Below are 10,415 nucleotides of genomic sequence, written 5' to 3'. Positions count from 1 at the left end.
AGCATTTTTATAACAGGCATGGTTTCCCCCCCCCGCTGCTTTGACCTTATGCCTAGTTATACTTTCTTCTGACAGGGACACCCTGAGATGCAAAGGTCAGAGCTAAATATCCTCCTAGTTCAAGGCAGTATAAACAAAATATTTTCTAGTACAGATATCCTTGCAAACTTTAATCTTTTTAGCTTCTTAAAACCAGTAATTTTCTTACTGTCAGAGAATACTTGGTTTTGAGCGTCAGGCTTGCTACAGAATGGACTTAAAAAATGAAAATTAGATGAGAACACTTAATGTTACCAAGTCCAGACTTGCAGAACAGGAAAGTCCTTTCCTTTTACTGTAAGTTTTTACTGAATGTAGATCTTCAGACTTGTGGATAGCTATTTGGAGTGGGAAAAATCTGTATGCAATATATGTACAGATTTTTTTTCAACGTTAAATTAAAACATCTATGGCAAACTAAACAGCTTTTCACTGATGAGTTATATTTTCAAGTGTTAATGCACTCATTGCTCATTTCACCACAAGTATAAACCATCTAATGTTGCATTTTATTATTGCCTCATTTGACTGTGCGCAATGTTGGGTCCTGTTCCTAAAGATCCCTCTAGATAAACCTCACTATCTCTGTGGAAGGTCCACAAAATGGATTCATGCCAACATAAGAGACGTTTTTATTCCTACAGTGCCATTTCTTCCCACAGAAAGAATACTAATACTAAGGCATGTGTAAAGGCAGGAAAGCCTGCTGCTTTACACAATGAAGATTTTTCACAGCAGCTTCTGAGCAAGACAGAATATTAACTTCCAAGATTATTACAAGATCAATTTTTAATAGAGTTTGAGCCCTGTGCACTTAACAAGGAAGAAAGGATGATAACTGAGTATCTCGGAAACAAAAAATCTAGGACGGATTTTGAAGATGGAAAAGGGTAAGAGAAGAAGAGACAATGAGGAAGTGCCCGGGATCAGCAATGAACCAAATTACTCTGAAACATATATCTCACTGACTTTGTTAGCCAGGCATGTTGTTGTGATGGTGAAAAACAAACTCGCTAAGTGGCTCTTGTGGTGAATGGCCATACAAATGGCTTTTGTATGAAGTCTCATGGTCAACCAAGAAAAAAAAAGAGGAAAACAACATAAAGCAAAACCTGACAACTCTTACTGTGGTTTACCAGCAGTGAACAGTATGGCCTTGACAGAAAGAAAAGGGGCAGATTTTGAGAGTGACAAAGAACTTTTACAGAACCAGTGGATGACTACGTGACTGTAATAATGACCAAAAAAATGCTGCAGTTGTCACTTCTTTTTGTATTCTTTTGTGGTTAGTAAAGAAATCTGAGATATGTATTAAAATTAATGTCTTTCTTCAGATGTTATCACATCTGTAGTGTCAAAGAGAAAGCACAAAAAGAAATACTTCTACAACATCATTCAACATGAGCACCGCTGGGGCCACACCTGGAGTTGTGTGTCCAATTCTGGGCGTCTCAGTAGAAGAGAGACACGGATATACCGGAGAGGGTCCAACAAAGGGACATGAAGCTGGTGAAGGGACTGGAGCACCTCTGCTATGAAGAAAAGCTGAGAGAGCTGGGACTCTTCAGCCTGGAGAAACGAAGGCTTCCACCTGAAGGGAGGGTGCAAAGAAGAGGGAGTGAGGCTCTTCTCAGTGGTGCCCAGTGTCAGGACCAGAGACAATGGGCACAGACTGAAACAGAGAAGGTGCCCTCTGAGCATCAGCAAACGCAGCACAACCCGGCACTGGCACAGGTTGCCTAGGGAAGTTGTGGAGTCTGCATCCTTGGAGAGATGTTAAAAAGCTGCCTGGACATGATTCTGGGCAACTGGCTCTAAGTTGCCCTGCTTGAGCCAGGGGAGTTGGACTAGATAATGTCCAGAGATGCCTTCCAACCTCAGCTGTTCTGTAATTCTGTGATATGACTTACAAGAATCTAAATTTTCAAAGCCATGTTTTTAAAGAAAATTGGCAATTTTTACACTAGGTAGTCTGCCTTAGTGGATAACAGGACAGTCTGCCCTGTGCAAAAAATCTCTCTTTTCACCGTAGAAAGCTCATAGAAGAATCAGTTTGGATGCTTGAAGCCTAAACTACACAGAACAAAGGTAATTTTGTTGCTGAATAAGAACTTCCACGTAGAGATTTAATGCCGTTTAATTTCTGACCTGTTCTTCCCTCGTTTCAGTACCTCAAGGGACTCCGGAGAGCAGATTTGCCCTCACCGTTGATAGCGCAGAGCCATCGTGCCATCTAGTGGATGAACAGCCATGAAGAGATTCTGATCAACTACAACTCGGTCTAACAGCACTAGGATTAAACACAGTGAAATTTTCAGGGCGTGTATATTGCTGTAATCTTCTGAAACCCATACGGATTACCTGTAAACAACAGTTCAGGATCTGGCATTGAGAATATAGTTCGGACTCTCTTATAATAACGTATTTTGAAGGAATAGAAGTGTCTCCTTGCTGTATAACTGCAGTCATACAAAGTTGTATGTCTCCAGTTGTAAAATCTTATCTCTGGATACTTCATATATGAAAAATATAGGCTATGTTGCTGGCAAGAAAGAAATAACAAAGAAACAGGAATAAGCATTGACTTAACTGACACTGATGCCAGTGGTGAAGCTCCTGGTGATTTCCAAGGCCTGAAAACCAGTTCCTGCTAATATGAAGCACTATAACTGCAGATAGCCCTCCCCACCTATACATTTAATATACACCAGCCCTTTCTGTGAACATAGTTAATGGTTTGGCCTTGAGGTCTCCTATATTGTTGAGATTTGGTGTTCTTACAGCCTGCTGGCTTCTTCGCTGTGCTGGTTTGGCTGGGATAGAATCCTAGGCCAGCCATTGACAGGCTCAAGCCAGCCAGGGCAGCTGACCTGAGTCAGCTACAGTTAGCCCATACCACAATGTCATGCTTATTATAAAGGAAGGAGGTTTGCTGAGGAGAGAGAGCTCCTGTGAGCTTATTCCTTCTGCTGAGGACTACTCTGCAGTACATCCTGATGACAGCATATTCATTTGGCTAAGTATTTTCTGTTTGTACTGATGGTGTTTTCATGAAACCTGTTGTACTTTCACGTATGCATCTTCTCTCCCTTTTCCTGATTCCTTTCCCTAGTTGGTGAGGGTTTATTGGGTGATAGACCAACTGTTACAATTTAACCCTGGTACAGGCTAAATGTAGACATTCACCTACATCACGATCCTGAAAAGCCAGCCTAGATATTGCTCCTGTCACATGCAGTTTTACCTATATTTGCTTCACATGGTTGTGAAGCCCAAGAAACCAACCATTAGAAGGAAGGTTTTGGAAGTGTTCATAGCAAGCTATTATTTGTAGTGTAGGCAACATTAATTTCTTACAGCATTGGACAAAGGTATGTTTGGGAGATAATGTGCGAAATTGATAGTATATTCTATTGAAAAATTGTACATGTACATCTGTATGTTTCTGACTCTTTCAAGGGTTTAAAAACTACAGCTGTTGTGTGAGAAACATGTGTTCCCTTTTCCCACTTTAAAGTGTGAGCTACATGCCTAATTTTATACAAAAGACAGAATTTGTTGTATAGCCATTTATTCTTTAAAACTCTTTCCAGTCTTTACAGATCTCCTGGAAAGGTTATGAAGTAATCCTCCTTGAAGCCATTTCAAAGTACATGAAGGAGAAAATGACTGGATTTACAAAAGGCATATCATGCATATCCAGCCATGCTGTAGACCATGGGAGAACACTGGGTGTTGATTACCTTCAATTGAGCAAGGCTTTTGACACAGTCTCTGTTGGTGACATAGAGATAGGTGGACAGAGGTGAGTGGAAAAACAGTGGGACCAAAGTTCCTGCAGGATCAATGTGTTGTGACCAGCACACTAACCTCAGCTCACAGTAAATTACTAGAGGCATCCCTCAGGGACTGATACTGGTACCACTACTGTTTAGCATCCTTATCAATGACCTTGGCAGTGGGACAGACTGCACAATCAACAGATTTTCAGCCAGAAAAACAAACTGGGGAAGGATAGTTCACACACTGAAGGGCAGGGCTGCTGTTTTGGACAGCAACAAGCTGAAGAAATGGACTAATGGGAAACTCACAAGGTTCAACCCAAGGCACATGCAAAAAGCTGCAACCAGGATGGAATAAAACCATTCAACAACCCAGCCTGGAGGTCAACCCAACACAAAGTAGCTTTGCAGAAAGAGACAGGATGTCCTGGTTGGCACTAAGGTGAACGCGAGCCAGCACTCTGTCCTTGTAATACAGGTGGCCACTGCCCCCTGCACCTTACTAGTGAGAGCGCAGCTGAGGAAAGTAATTATTCCCCTGTGTTCAGTATTTGTGAGATCACAAGTTGCGAGTCTGGAGTACTATGTCAAGTTTTGGGCTGCCCAGTACGAGTGAGGCACTGACATACTGGAGTGAGACCAGGGAAAGACCACCAAGAGCACAGGACACAGACGGCGAGGGCAAGAGGTCCTGTTTCTGTCTACAAGAATCTGAAGGAAAGATATGGAGAATGGATGGAGCCAGGCTCTTCTCAAACAGCCACAACGATGGGACAAAGAAGCAACTGGCACAAATTAGAACATGGGAAATTTAAACTATGGGTTAGGAAAAAAAATTTCACCATATGCATGGTCAAGTGCTGGAAAATGTGCTCAGAGAGGCTGTGGGATCTCCATTCTTGGACGTGTTTGGGTCTCAGCTGTACAAGCCCTGAGCACTTGATGATGACCTCAAAAGGTCCCTTCCAACCTGAATCATTCTGTAATGCTACAATGTGGAGGAAAGTTTGAAAACATGCAACTTTCATATTTTAAAACGTCTGAGAAACATATGAAGCTCTAACAGACATCTTATAAGTCTGGAATCTGCTTTTTCGTATTGGGGACAGATAATGCTAAAAAACCTTTGGAATATAACTTAACTTCTGCTAAGAATTAATGTAAATGGTATACAGAGATGATAGAAGTAGGTTAAAAAGCACTATTACCGGCTAGAGGCAAACAGGCTTAGACTGTGTTTACACGAGTTGAATGTGTTGCTATTTATGACGGAAACAATTACACAATTCAGGTTTTCAGTTAGCGCCTCTGTGTAGTGAATGTTGGATGGAAAGGAAGACGTGAAAAACTGTGAGAAGTAACTGGTCTTCCTTAGCTGATTGGTCAGGTGGCCAAAGCTTCATATAAAGATCTGTTTTTCATTATTAGTGCAAACTTTCATTTTCATCATGGCATTTTCACATTGAAAATTTGAGCTGTAGTTACTTTCAGTTGAGTTTCTTCTCTGTTAGGAGGCTATGGCTTCTCCACTAAAATTGTATTAGTCTGAGGACTAAAAAGTGTAAACTTTATTCTCCTTTCATGTACATTCACATATCTCAGCTAGCTATGGCATCAGTTGAAAGGACTAATGGAACACAGTGCTGCCTACAACACAGATGAAAGTTCAGAAACTTGAGATGATTTCAAAAGGATATGAAAGCAAGTCAATGTGAGAAGAGCTCATGGAAAATATTGTTGTAAAAGAGTAAATAAAATAAAAAAAATAGATGTTTCCAAACTGTCACTATCAAGACTTAGCCTGTCAAAGTAAAAAGCTGGTGACATCTTACTTTACCATTTTAGTGGTGGGCTGCTAAATTGCTTTTGGACTCTCATGTAAAAAAAAATTATCCTGTTTATGATATGTGCTTTCTTTTAATTTTTAAAATCAGACACTGAACCACAAAACCAAAATCCACCACAAAGCATCTTGCACACTTTTAAAAAGTCATTATACTGGGTCAGATTCTTAGCTGGCTTTCCTGAAGCTGTGCTGATTTACATTAGCTAATAGTCTGATTGCTCTTATATACAATTGTTTCAATTTGTGATGAGGAAAACAAATGAGGTGAGACAGTAAAACGCTCCAGGGTTTTTCTGCCACAACTCGGCAGTAAAATACGCAAAGAACCCAGCTCTGTGGAATCCCTCATTTTTTAGTTAACGTACTTGTTTTACCTGTGAAGTGACACCTTCTGTTGCTATTGGGAACTTCAGCTGTCCTGGGTAAAAACAAAAGGGCAGCTATCACCAAACAGGATTCTGGACATGGAAAGGAACAAAATAAATCCTGAGGGGATGAATTTTTTCCTGCTGCTATCAAAATAACTTTGTTTAGAAGTCCAGCGAATCATTGCACAGTACATATTGGATAAACCATTCATGTGTGATAAACAGTGGCAAACATTCATTTATCTCAGGAATGGTACTTAAATAGGAAATAGGGCTGTCAGAAATCCCTAATGGAACTGCAGTTCTGATACATCAACATTTGGCTAAAACGCAGGCTCAGCTAGTGGCATGAGGGCGTATTTAGAAGTGAGTACATACACTCCGTTTGCAGTACTGGAGCTGTGAAATATTTCATGTCTTGCAAGCTCGCGTTACTCTCCCCCCCCCCCCACCGGGGATGCTATCACAAAAAAATAGCACTGAAATGGGGATGTTTCTGATCAAAGTCTCATAGGATCACGTGTTTTGCCTTGTTCTTTTCCTGCAGACCGTATTTTGTAATGCTTTGGGGCGCTTTTTTGGTTGGTTTTTTTGTTTGGTTGTTTTTTTTTTTTTTTTTCTTTTCTTTTTCTTGTTTTCTTTTGAGGGCTTTGCAGAATACCAGTCTTTCAGGATATGGTTTATCTCTTTGCACATCTTTATTCTCAAAACAGCCACCGGGGGGGGAAGAAAGCTGCAGCAGAGAAGAAAGTTGCTATATTTAGCTTAATATGCGCCTTTCTCATCCTCCATCCTACTTCCATCACACTTCTGGGAAAAAAGTCCCGCAATGGGCATTCAGAAAAAAAAAAAAAAAAAGCGGAGGAAGAGGCGTTTCGACTAAAGATAACAGAAGACATCCCCTCCTTACGCCTTTTTTTTTCTTCTTCTTTTTTTCCCCTGGAAGGTGGGGAGAGGGAAAGCCCCTCGGCTCCTAAAACAATTGGCTCTTCACTCCCTTTGCTCGTGGGGGCCGCCTCTGGGCTTCACCCAGGCCCCGGGGGAAAGCAGCACCCCCGGTAACCCTGCTGCTACTTCAACCTGCCGGGTCCAAGCAGCAGCGCGGACCCGCCCCCCTGCCCCCCCGCCCCCCGCTCCGGCGCCGGGCAGCGCTTCTTTACAGCGAAACTGGGAAGCGAACCCCCCCCCCCCCCGCCGCCCGCCCCGGGCCCCCGGCACAGGAAGGGGCGGCGCGGCCCGCAGCTCCCGCCGAGCGACCCGCCTGCCGCCGCCGCCGCCCGCCGGGCAGGTAGGGCCCGGGTCCCCCGGGGCGGCCAGGGGAGGGACAGGCGGGCTGGGGGAGGCGAGGGCCGGGAGAGGGCAGCTCCTTCTTGCCTTCCTCGGAGGAGCCGGGCGCCTGCCTGCCTCTGGTCAGGGCACCTCTGCGGGTGAGGGGGGTGTGGGTGTGGTGTGGTGTTTTTTGGGGGTCCCTCGCTTTGCCTCGCCAGCCCCATCCCAACCGCGCCGCTCGGGCCGCGGGCTGGGGGGCGGCAAGCGCTGCCCGGGGCCGTGGCTTCGTCTTCGGGGCACCCTGCCTCCGTCTTCGGGGCACCCTGCCTGGCCCCCCAACCCTGCCTGTCCCCAACCCTGCCGTGCTCCCCCGGCCGCGTGGCTCCACCATCTCTCTCCCCAGCTGTCTCCCGGGCCCATGCTATACTTTTTTTTGTCGTTGTTACAGAGATGTCATAAATAATTTAGCTCTGAAAAGGGCTTGTTTCAACACAGCCCCTCACTGGCACTGCAAAGTCTCCCTGCCCGGGCTGTCCCCAGCCCCTTCCCTCACACCTTGGTGGCTTTGGAGCAGGACGGGCTCCCTAAGTGCTGTTGTAGATGGTAGTGGCAAAAGGCGATGTATAAAACATTTGTGTATCAGCTCTCAAATGCCTTATTTAGAAAAGTTAATATAGGTAATTTGCTATTTTACCTTTCCGTTAATGCTAGTAAAAAAATGAATATCTCACAGCTTCCTTTTCCATTTTCCTCCCTGCAGTCAACAATTCACAAAGTGAGAAATTCCACTCTTTTTCGGGAGATTTTTCAGACTGATCTGTCTATGTATTGACTCACTTACTGAGAGATTACTCTCTGTTTCAGTGATGAATGAGGTTCAGAAGACTTACAAATACAACTTGTAACTCTCTGGAGTTTGGAAGACTGGCTCTGCGTCTGCTTTTCATCTTGCAGGACTTGCATAGTAAGTAAACAACTTCGCTTATGTTGTTTGAAATGAAGATGGATTTTCATTTTTACCAATAAATTGCAATCCTGGAAGAATGGTGCTTGGACCTAGTATGGTCAAGGCAACTGTTTACTAGATCCTTTTGTTTTCTTCATGAATCCTACATGTATTACGGCACTGTGTAGTGATATTTGAAAGACTTAAATTCCACAAGAAACCATTCTTAAAGAGGTAAGATTAGTGCTTTCCTCACTTGACCCCAAAATGTTTGTTCAAACAGTCTGATGTTCAGAAGAGTCTTTTGTTTTTTTTTTTAAAAAAAAGAAGTAACAACCCTTTGGGACCAAATTTCCGGTTTGCAAAAATGTTGATCAAAACTAGTTACTTGACCAAAATTGAGGATCATTTTAATGTATCAGCCCCCTTTCATTCCAAAATCCCCTGGTGATTCTAGGAAAATGAGGAATAGTTATAATGATGCTTAAATGCACACCATTGTCTAGTTCATGAAGTATCATTAATGCACTTCAGTAAAGAACTTAACCTTTCAGTTTGTTTAAAGATATAGTTGGTTTCACAATGACATGACGATTTTTAAGAACCATTTTTTATTATTAAAATTCCATCTGTGGCTTTAAGCATGTATGAAATTTGAAAAACATACTTAAAGCTGTCGTTGCTTTGGGCCCTACAGACAACTGGTTTTCTTATACTTTTTTTGTCGAAACTGTCATTCCCCACTATTGCATTAGCATTTTGCCCATTGAGTATTTCTGTACTCCTTTATTAGTTAGAGAATCTTTGCCTTTATTTTAAAATAACTCTCCGTTTCTTTCAGAAAATTAATAATCTTATTCTGTTCCTTGAAGAATCTCTTTATATTACCTGGCTTTCATCAAAAGTATTTATCTTCCCACCCCCTCTTTTTCCCCTTCCTAGCATTTCGTTGAAGAGTGCTGCAAACCATATGGCTCCAGTGTAAATACTGTTAGCCTAGAGTACAACAATTTCAGACAAATTGATCAGGTTCAACAGTAATGTGAGAGTTAAGATTAAGGGTCTGTGTTTTACTTGTTAATAGTAGTGACCAATCTCAAACCTGGCTATTACTGAGTAGCTTGTCTTATACTGTGTTCTTTAATCCCTGTTGAAAGACCGAAGGGCTCTTCTCTACATTCAACAAAACTTCCAGTGTGTGCTGATGTGATGTGCCAGCAAAGAATGGGATTTAGAATTAAAAATCTGATGATACATGATTTTATCTTGAAGTAGTGGAACATAGTTTCATGGTCTATAACAGCTGTATTTCTTCTGGATGTGATAGGGTGAAAAACGGAAAGTAAATTGAAGAAATGAAAATAAGGAGAGGCACCATTCTTTCCTTCTGAAGTGTAGCAGTTTGAATCTCCATGTGTAGATGGGAACTGAAACCAGGTCTGATGATTTTACAGTATAACCCTTTAAAGTTGCTTGTTGCAGTACTCGGCATCCAACTTCTTTTAGCTGCTTTTCTAAATCTGGATCTGCCTACCAGTCAGTCTGAAAAAAGGGGTATGAAACACTCCTTTCATCTCCTTACAGCAATTTGTGGGACGATGGCATACTTGTAAAGAACTGGGGAGAACGGTAAGAGAGAGAGAGCAGCTACACAGTTTGATGTCATTCTCGAATATTGCTGGAAGTACAGTAGCCTCCTGCCTCCAGCCGCTTCACGGGAAGTTTCTGACCGTGAATCTCAGGGCAGTGCCTTACGACAGTAAGTATGCGCTTTCTCAGATTGCAAGAGGTTTTGGTAATAAACCCAAAGAAACGGAATGCTAACGAGATTTCTTTTGGCATCTCTCTGTGGAGTATGTCTTGTCTATGTGCGTCTTGTTTGTCCATGCATGCTTGGGTCGGTGACTAAGCAAGGTTGTCTCTCTTGGCTGTGGAGGTTGAATTGAGCTTATTATGCACCTAATCTGTTTTGTGAGCAAAATTGAGGCACAGTCTTAGGACTAGCTCTGCCTTTTCTTGCCAGTTAACCTACTGATCTGAGGAATCTCAAGAGAAGAGACTCCACGCTGCTATTATTTAGTGGTGGTTTCCATTTGCCTTTGAAAGCACAGTTCACTACATACGAAGCAATTGAGTATGAGCTGCTTCATCTTCTCCCCCTTAGT

This window comes from Leptosomus discolor, chromosome 1 (assembly GCF_034619465.1).
Source record: "Leptosomus discolor isolate bLepDis1 chromosome 1, bLepDis1.hap2, whole genome shotgun sequence".
NCBI lineage: Eukaryota > Metazoa > Chordata > Aves > Leptosomiformes > Leptosomidae > Leptosomus > Leptosomus discolor.
The sequence above is the reverse complement of the archived record's forward strand: the minus strand, read 5'-3'. Positions refer to the sequence as shown.